The sequence below is a fragment of the Oncorhynchus nerka genome, linkage group LG2 (assembly GCF_034236695.1).
Source record: "Oncorhynchus nerka isolate Pitt River linkage group LG2, Oner_Uvic_2.0, whole genome shotgun sequence".
Lineage (NCBI taxonomy): Eukaryota > Metazoa > Chordata > Actinopteri > Salmoniformes > Salmonidae > Oncorhynchus > Oncorhynchus nerka.
Window position 1 is genome coordinate 18,179,832 of NC_088397.1, and position 9,077 is coordinate 18,188,908.

Genomic DNA, 9,077 nt, shown 5'->3' on the forward strand with positions numbered 1-9,077 from the left:
GAAAGGTCTTTGTTTCTGGCCATTTTGAGCCTGTAATCGAACCCACAAATGCTGATGCTCCAGATACTCAGCTAGTCTAAAGAAGGCCAGTTGTCTTGCTTCTTTAATCAGCACAACAGTTTTCATCTGTGCTAACATAATTGCAAAAGGGTTTTCTAATGATCAATTAGCCTTTTAAAATGATAAACTTGGATTAGCTAACACAACGTCCCATTGGAACACAGGAGTGATGGTTGCTGATAATGGGCCTCTGTACTCCTATGAAGATATTCCATTACAAATCCAGCTACAATAGTCATTTACAACATTAACAATGTCTACAATGTATTTCTGATCAATTTGATGTTATTTTAATGGACAAAAAAATTGCTTTTCTTTCAAAAACAAGGACATTTCTAAGTGACCCCAAACTTTAATACGGTAGTGTACATACACATGCAGATAGACAGACGGAGGCAGACAGATAGGCAGGCAGACTCCCAGACATCCACACAACACACACAAAAACACGCACACACAAACACACAGATACAACTGACTTAAATGTAGAAAATACTCATCAATCCATGTTACACAGTGGTTGGCTGGCTACAGCTCACTGGATAGGCTGATTGGAAATGACATAGATGTGTCTGTGATTGGGATTGGTTGATTGGAGATTTGCTAATAGAAAGCTATGTTTCCTTCCTCAGTCGATTGATAGTATCTGTCCTCAATCTGTCCTTCTGCAAACAGAGTCCAGAGTACCAAAACATGAATTCCAAAATGTTTGTATGAAGTCAAGCTTCAGGTGTGGCCAGAACAGGAAAAACATAATTCAGTTTGACATGCCCACAGCCTTAGCCAAGATGCACCAGCTCAGAAAACTGACACAAGAAGATACAGTAGATTAAGGCACACCATTGACACAGAGATACAATACACACACACACACACACACACACACACACACACACACACACACACACACACACACACACACACACACACACACACACACACACACACACACACACACACACACACACACACACACTTAGACAAACACACACTTAGACACACACACACACACAATTAGACACACACATAGACACACACACAGACACACACACAGACAACCCCTCTCCTTTTCTAAATGATAGATGAGACTGCCAACTAATTAGGCTGTGGTAATTAAGTTTTGCATAATGTAAATTAGTCTGAGCATTGAGGGGGAAGTCGCGTGGAATCAGAGCGTATGCCAAAGCACTGACTTATGGGTATTATACAAAGTGACACAACCATGAGCCATTCTGGCCATATCTGGAGCCAACAGAAAAGAAACACATGTGTCATTATGTTTACACCCCACATGTGTCATTATGTTTACACCCCACATGTGTCATTATGTTTACACCCCACATGTGTCATTATGTTTACACCCCACATGTACAGACATGTGGAACCATGTTGTTGTTTGTAATGTGAGTATACTAGCTGCCCTTCACACAATTACCTGTCCAGTGTTTATTTTGAGGTAAATGTTATAATGTGTGTGTTTGGGGGTCAGGGTAAAGTCATTTTTCACATAAAAGGTTAGAAAAGAGGCTAAATGAAATATGGCGATGAAGCTACAGAGAGAAAAGGCAAGGTTACAGTTCAGAATTCATTTGTGGAGACAAAAAAAACTATTGTACGGTAGGAATGAAATAGCGCTGGACAATCTGACCCTCGTGTTTATTTCCTCCTAACTCCAGCACCCTGATTACGGTTCTAAAATGTCACCCGGCGTCAGAGGGCAAGGCAGCTGAGAAGTCACAATCTGCCCTCATGTCATCCGGAGACCTCACAACGAGGAGGGTGAACTTTTCAAATGTCGCCAGAGACTTTATGAGATTAGACAGATGAAGAGGACGCTATTTAAGAAACACACAATATGAGATTAGATAGATACTGGAACAGCACTGCCTCAATTCCCATGGCAATCATTGAATGTGTTCATATTCAGCCCCGTTGGGATGAAATCTGTAAATGTTATCACATACCGATCTCACGTGTTGTATATTGTCACCATTCCATATTACACAAGTGTGTAGGAGATGCCTTCATAGTGGTCAATAAACTATAATAATCCCCACAGAAACAGAGAACAAAGTAAAACACCAAATAATGCAGGGCAGAATTTGTCCGATACTCGCTAATGATCAAAATCCAGAAAAGAGCCGTTAAATTCTACAACCATCTATATAAGGAAGCGATTCCCAAACCTTCCATAAAAAAGCCATCACCTACAGAGGAATTAACCTGGAGAAGAGCCTACTAAGCAAGCTGGTCCAGCAACACAATTAGACCCAACCAAATCATGAGAAAACAAAAAGATAATTACTTGACACATTGGAAAGAATTTACAAAAAACAGAGCAAACTGTAATGCTATTTGGCCCTAAACACTGTGACTGAGCCAAAATTAAGGAAATGTTTGACTTTGTACAGACTCAGTGAGTATAGTCTGGAATTCTGGATCTGCTACCTTGACAACCACACGTCGATGCTGCCATTGCTAAAAGAATCACACAGACACAGAGACACAAACACACACATTTAGGCAGACACACGCACCTACACACACACAAGAAAATCTGTTGGCATGCCTTCATTGTCTTGCAATGATTGAATGCATATATATTTGAAACCTTATCTGAAATTAATAATATCCCACACCAATTATGTACGAGCAGTTATACTGTTTTCATTCATTTTTATCTAAAGGTGAAAGAACTAGTTAATTTCCTGCTCTTTAATTAAGTTCCCTTCTTTTTTTACACAAACAACCAGAGCAATGACCTATCAGCCCAATAAGCATATAGTCTGAAAGGAATTAAACACACACACACACACACACACACACACACACACACACACACACACAACACACACACACACACACACACACACACACACACACACACACACACACGCAGCAGCAGTCTGTCGAGTCGAGGTGGCATTGATCTGTCACTTGAGAGCTTGTTCCTCTCAGCTTCATTATCATCAAAGCCAAAACACACCAGGCCTGCGAGACACACACACACAACCTGCATCACAGACAGGCTTTTCATGGTAATATTCCCTACTCATGCCCATGTGGTGATCATATTGGTGCGGGACCTGGTTTGAAGTCCTATTAATGTAGCTATGGTAACCAACAGCAGCACACACACAGTTTCACACCTATCAAATCACACTGAGTGGTCTGCTTCTCAGATCAGAGAAGCTGTAACCACTGCCCCTGGGCCAGTTTTAATGGTTAGTTTATAACAGACATGGTTATCTGACAGCTCTTCTGAAAGCTCTTCTCTCTTACAGTAGAGTGTTTGACAGAAAAGCATGTGTGGGCTTCATTCAATGGAGAGGCCATCTAAAGAAAAGCATGTGTGGGTGAGATTACATTTTCACATGAATTAAATAGACTTTCTCAGGTGCTCTTATCCACCCCCCCATTCCCTCGCACTCCTTAACCTCGTCCCCTTCTCTCCATTCCCTCTCATTCCTTAACCTCCTCCCCTTCTCTCCATTCCCTCTCAGTCCTCAACTCCTCTCCTCCTTCCTGCACTGTAAAAGCTATTCCCTGTGTATAGATGTAGGATCTTAATTTGAGCCAGTGTGCTACAGCAGGAAAGTCATTCTGCAGGAACAGGAAATGTGAATTATAATGAGTATTTTTATGGATGCATTTGTAAGGGTTGATACATTTTAAAGAGGAAATTGCACACTTCACAAATCTTTAAACTTTTAATTTGACATTTCCTTTATTGCAAGAAAGTTCTCCTGCAACAGGGTGATCAAATTAAGACCTTATATCTGTAGTGCACTACATAGGGGAATATGGTGCCATTTGGAATGTGACCTCCATCAGTACAGGAGATAAGAGATAAGAGGTCAGAGAAGTAAGATTCATCTAACTGACAGGAGAAGAGAACACGCTGTCAACACTCCTCTTTTTCTTTATTTGTACTATTTTCTACATTGTAGAATAATAGTGAAGACATTACAACTATGAAATAATACATGGAATCATGTAGTAAGCAAAAAAGTGTTAAACAAATCAAAATATATTTTATATTTGAGATTCGTCAAAGTAGCCACCCTTTGCCTTGATGACAGTTTTGCATTCTCTCAACCAGCTTCATGAAGTAGTCACCTGGAATGCACAATTAACAGCCAATCAGTTGTGTTGTGACAAGGTAGGAGTGGTATACAGAAGATAGCCCGATTGGGTAAAAGACCATGTCCATATTATGTCAAGAACAGCTCAAATAAGCAAAGAGAAACGACAGTCCATCATTACTTTAAGACATGAATGTCAGTCAATCCGGAAAATAACAAGAACTTTGAACGTTTCTTCAAGCGCAGTCGCAAAACCATCAAGCACTATGATGATACTGGCACTCATGAGGTCCGCCACAGGTAAGGAAGACCCAGAGTTACCTTGGCTGCAGAGGATAAATTCATTAGAGTTAACTGCACCTCAGATTGCAGCCCAGATAAATGCTTCAAAGAGTTCAAGTAACAGACACATCTCAACATCAATTGTTCAGGGAAGACTGCTTGAATCAGACCTTCATGGTCAAATCTCTGCAAAGAAACCACTACTAAAGTACACCAATAATAAGAAGAGACCTGCTTGGCCCATGAAACACAAGCAATTAATATTTTTTTATTTTATTTTACCTTTATTTTACTAGGCAAGTCAGTTAAGAACAAATTCTTATTTTCAATGACTGCCTAGGAACAGTGGGTTAACTGCCTGTTCAGGGGCAGAACAACAGATTTTGTACCTTGTCAGCTGGGGGATTTGAACTTGCAACCTTTCGGTTACTAGTCCAACGCTCTAACCACTAGGTTACCCGGCCGACCGGTGGAGATCTGTCCTTTGGTCTGATGAGTCCAAATTTGAGATTTTTGGTTCCAACCGCTGTGTCTTTGTGAGACAGAGTAGGTGAACAGATCATCTCCGCATGTGTGGTTCCCACTGTGAAGCATGGAGGATGTGTGATGGTGCTTTGCTGGAGACACGGTCTGTGATATATTTAGAATTCAAGGCATACTTAACCACCATGGCTACCACTCCATTCTGCAGCGATACGCTATCCCATCTGGTTTGTGCTTAGTGGAATTATCCTTTGTTTTTTAACAGGACAATGACCCAAAATGCCTCCAGGCTGTGTAAGGGCTATTTGACCAAGAAGGAGAGTGATGGAGTGCTGGATCAGATGACCTTGCCTCCACAATTACCCGACCTGGTTTGGGATGAGTTGGACCGCAGAATGAAGGAAAAGCAGCCAACAAGTGCTCAGCATATGTAGGAACTCCTTCAAGACTGTTGTAAAAGCATTCCAGGTGAAGCTGGTTGAGAGAATGCCAAGAGTGTGCAAAGCTGTCATCAAGGCAAAGGGTGGCTACTTTGAAGAATCTAAAATGTTACATATTTTTTTATTTGTTTAATGCTTTTTTGGTTACTACATGATTCCATGTATGTTATTTCACAGTTTTGATGTATTCACTATTATTCTACAATGTAGAAAATAGTAAAAATGGAGAAAAATAATTTTATGAGTAGGTGTGTCCAAACTTTTGACTGGTACTGTTTATGTTTTTGTGTGTGTGTTGAGTGTTGTCATACCGTTCTGATGTTTAATGTATAACTTTATACTGAATGCTACTGTATTAGCAAGGGCTATACTACATAGGAAATAGAGTTCCATTTGGTACACAGATCCAGCTCTACTGTGTTAGCCAGGGCTGAATGTCACGAATATTACCGATGGTGGCTCCCCTTCTGGTTCAGGTGGCGCTCGGCGGTCGTCGTCGCCGGTCTACTAGCTAGTTATACCGGGTTTGTGTATACTATTTTGTTCCTGTGATTATTTTGGACATTAAAGCGTGTTTTTCCCGCATCCTTTGCTCTCTGCGCCTGACTCCACACCTATTCACTCATTGAGCGTTACAGAAGCCCGCACCCCCCTAGATGGTCAGCAGGAGCAGCGACCACCCCTCTCCCCACGATGGAGGAGAGAGTCCTTCATCACACGTCCATCCTCCATCGCATCGGATCAGCGATGGATCAAATGATGGAGAGGATGGATCGTTGGGAGAGGAGTGGTCTCCCTACTACCCCACCTACCCTCCCACTAGCAACTCTACCATCTCCCCCAGCGGAATCCGGTCCCAGCGCTCTGCGCATTATACGCCTCCGAGGGAGTACGATGGAGCAGCGGCAGGGTGCCAGGGATTCCTGATTCAACTAGACCTCTACCTGGCCACCGTTCGGCCGGCTCCCTCGGACGAGGAGAGCGTGAGTGTCCTCGTCTCTTGCCTTACGGGTAGAGCCCTGGAGTGGGCCAATGCTGTCTGGAACGGGCGTGTTCACCCGCCGTTTCCGGGCCGTGTTTGATCACCCTCCGGAGGGCCGAGCGGCGGGTGAGAGGTTGTTCCATCTCAGGCAGGGGACGAGGAGCGAGCAGGACTTCGCGCTGGATTTCCGGACCTTGGCCGCTGAAGCAGGGTGGAACGACAGGGCCCTGATAGACCATTACAGGTGTAGCCTGAGAGAGGACGTCCGCAGGGAGCTGGCTTGTCGGGACGCTACGCTTAGCCTGGATGAACTGATAGACTTGTCGATCCGGTTAGACCATTTGCTAGCTGCTCGCGGACGTTCTGAAAGGGTCCTGTTAGTTCCACCTCCTGACCCTCCCGCTCCCATCCCGATGGAGCTAGGAGTGGCCGCATCTAGGGAGATCCGAGGAGGAGGCTCCTCCTGTACCAGTTGTGGCCGGAGAGGGCACACTTCAGGTCGGTGCTGGAGGAGTTCATCTGGGAGTCTGGAGGGCAGGCAGAACACTCCTCGGTTACCCCAGGTGAGTCAGCACCACACTCTCCCAGAGTTTCCTGTTGGTCACATGTTTTGATTAATTTGCTTCCTTAAATTTTTTCCCTCTCTCCAGCATAAGGCGCTAGTCGATTCAGGCGCAGCTGGGAACTTTATCGATCGCGGACTCGCTCAGAGGTTGAGGATTCCGTTAGTTAAGGTAGACCCCCCTTTTCCCGTGCACTCTTTAGATAGTCGACCATTAGGGTCAGGGCTGGTCAGGGAGGCCACAATTCCTTTGGAGATGATTACTCGGGGGAATCATAAGGAGCGGATTAGTCTGTTCCTTATCGATTCACCTGCGTTTCCGGTGTTGCTGGGGATTCCCTGGCTGGCTATTCACAATCCGACGATTTTGTGGAAACAGGGAACTCTCCAGGGGTGGTCTGATGAGTGTTCAGGCAGGTGTGTAGGAGTTTCCATCGGTGCGACAACGGTGGAGAGTCCAGACCAGGTTTCCACCGTGCGCATTCCCGCTGAGTATGCCGATTTGGCTATCGCTTTCAGTAAAAAGAAAGCGACCCAATTACCACCCCATCGACAGGGGAATTGCGTGATAAACCTCCAGGTAAACGCTGCACTGCCCAGGAGTCATGTGTATCCTTTATCCCAGGAGGAGACGTTGGCTATGGAGACATATGTCACGGAAGCTCTGGGACAGGGATACATTCGGCCCTCCATGTCACCCGTCTCCTGGAGTTTCTTTTTTGTGAAGAAAAAGGATGGTGGTTTGCGTCCGTGTATTGATTATCGAGGTCTCAATTCCATCACGGTGGGTTTTAGTTACCCACTACCTCTCATCGCTACGGCAGTGGAATCATTTCACGGAGCGCAGTTCTTCACGAAACTGGATCTCAGGAGTGCGTATAATCTGGTGCGTATTTGGCAGGGAGATGAGTGGAAAACCGCGTTTAGTACCACATCTGGCCATTATGAGTACCTCGTCATGCCGTACGGGTTAAAGAATGCTCCAGCTATCTTTCAATCCTTCGTTGACGAGATTCTCAGAGACCTGCACGGACAGGGTGTGGTGGTGTATATTGATGATATTTTGATCTACTCCGGTACACGCACCGCGCATGTGTCTCTGGTGCGCAAGGTTCTTGGGCGACTGTTGGAGCATGACCTGTACGTGAAGGCGGAGAAATGTGAGTTTTCCAAACGAGCCGTTTCCTTCCTGGGTTATCGCATTTCCAGCTCGGGGGTGGTAATGGAGGGTGTAATTGGCCGACTCCGACCACGGTAAAGGAGGTGCAGCGGTTCTTAGGGTTTGCCAATTACTACCGGAGGTTTATCCGGGGTTTTGGTCAGGTAGCAGCTCCTATTACCTCACTGCTGAAGGGGGGGGCGGTGCATTTGCAGTGGTCAGCAGAGGCGGACGGAGCTTTCCGTAGGTTCAAGGCGCTGTTCACTGAGGCGCCGGTGTTGGTGCATCCGGACCCTTCTTTGGCGTTCATAGTAGAGGTGGACGCAGCCAAGGCTGGGGTTGGAGCAGTGCTCTCACAGCGCTCGGGTACGCCACCGAAGCTCCGACCCTGTGCTTTTTTTCCGAAGAATTATGATGTGGGGGACAGGGAGTTGTTGGCTATGGTTAAGGCTCTGAAGGTATGGAGACACTGGCTTGAGGGGGCTAAGCACCCTTTCCTCATCTGGACTGACCACCGTAACCTGGAGTATATCCGATCAGCTAGGAGACTGAATCCTCGTCAGGCAAGGTGGGCCATGTATTTCACCAGATTTAGTTTTACAATCTCGTATCGACCAGGTTCCCTCAACACTAAGGCCGACGCGCTGTCCCACCTCTATGACACTGAGGACCGGTCCATCGATCCTACTCCCATCATTCCGGCGGCTAAGCTGGTGGCACCAGTAGTATGGGAGGTGGACGCGGACATCGAGCGGGCGCTAAGGGAGGAACCTGCGCCCCCACAGTGTCCGGAGGGTCGTAGGTACGTGCCGCTCGCTGTTCGTGATCAATTGATTCGATGGGCTCATAGTCTACCCTCGTCGGGTCACCCAGGTATTTCAAGGACAGTGCGAGGTCTTAGGGGGAAGTACTGGTGGCCCACCTTGTTGAGGGATGTGCGATTCTATGTCTCCTCCTGTTTGGTGTGCGCCCAGGCACCTGCCACGAGGGAAGTTACAACCCGTCCCCGTTCCACAACGGCCGT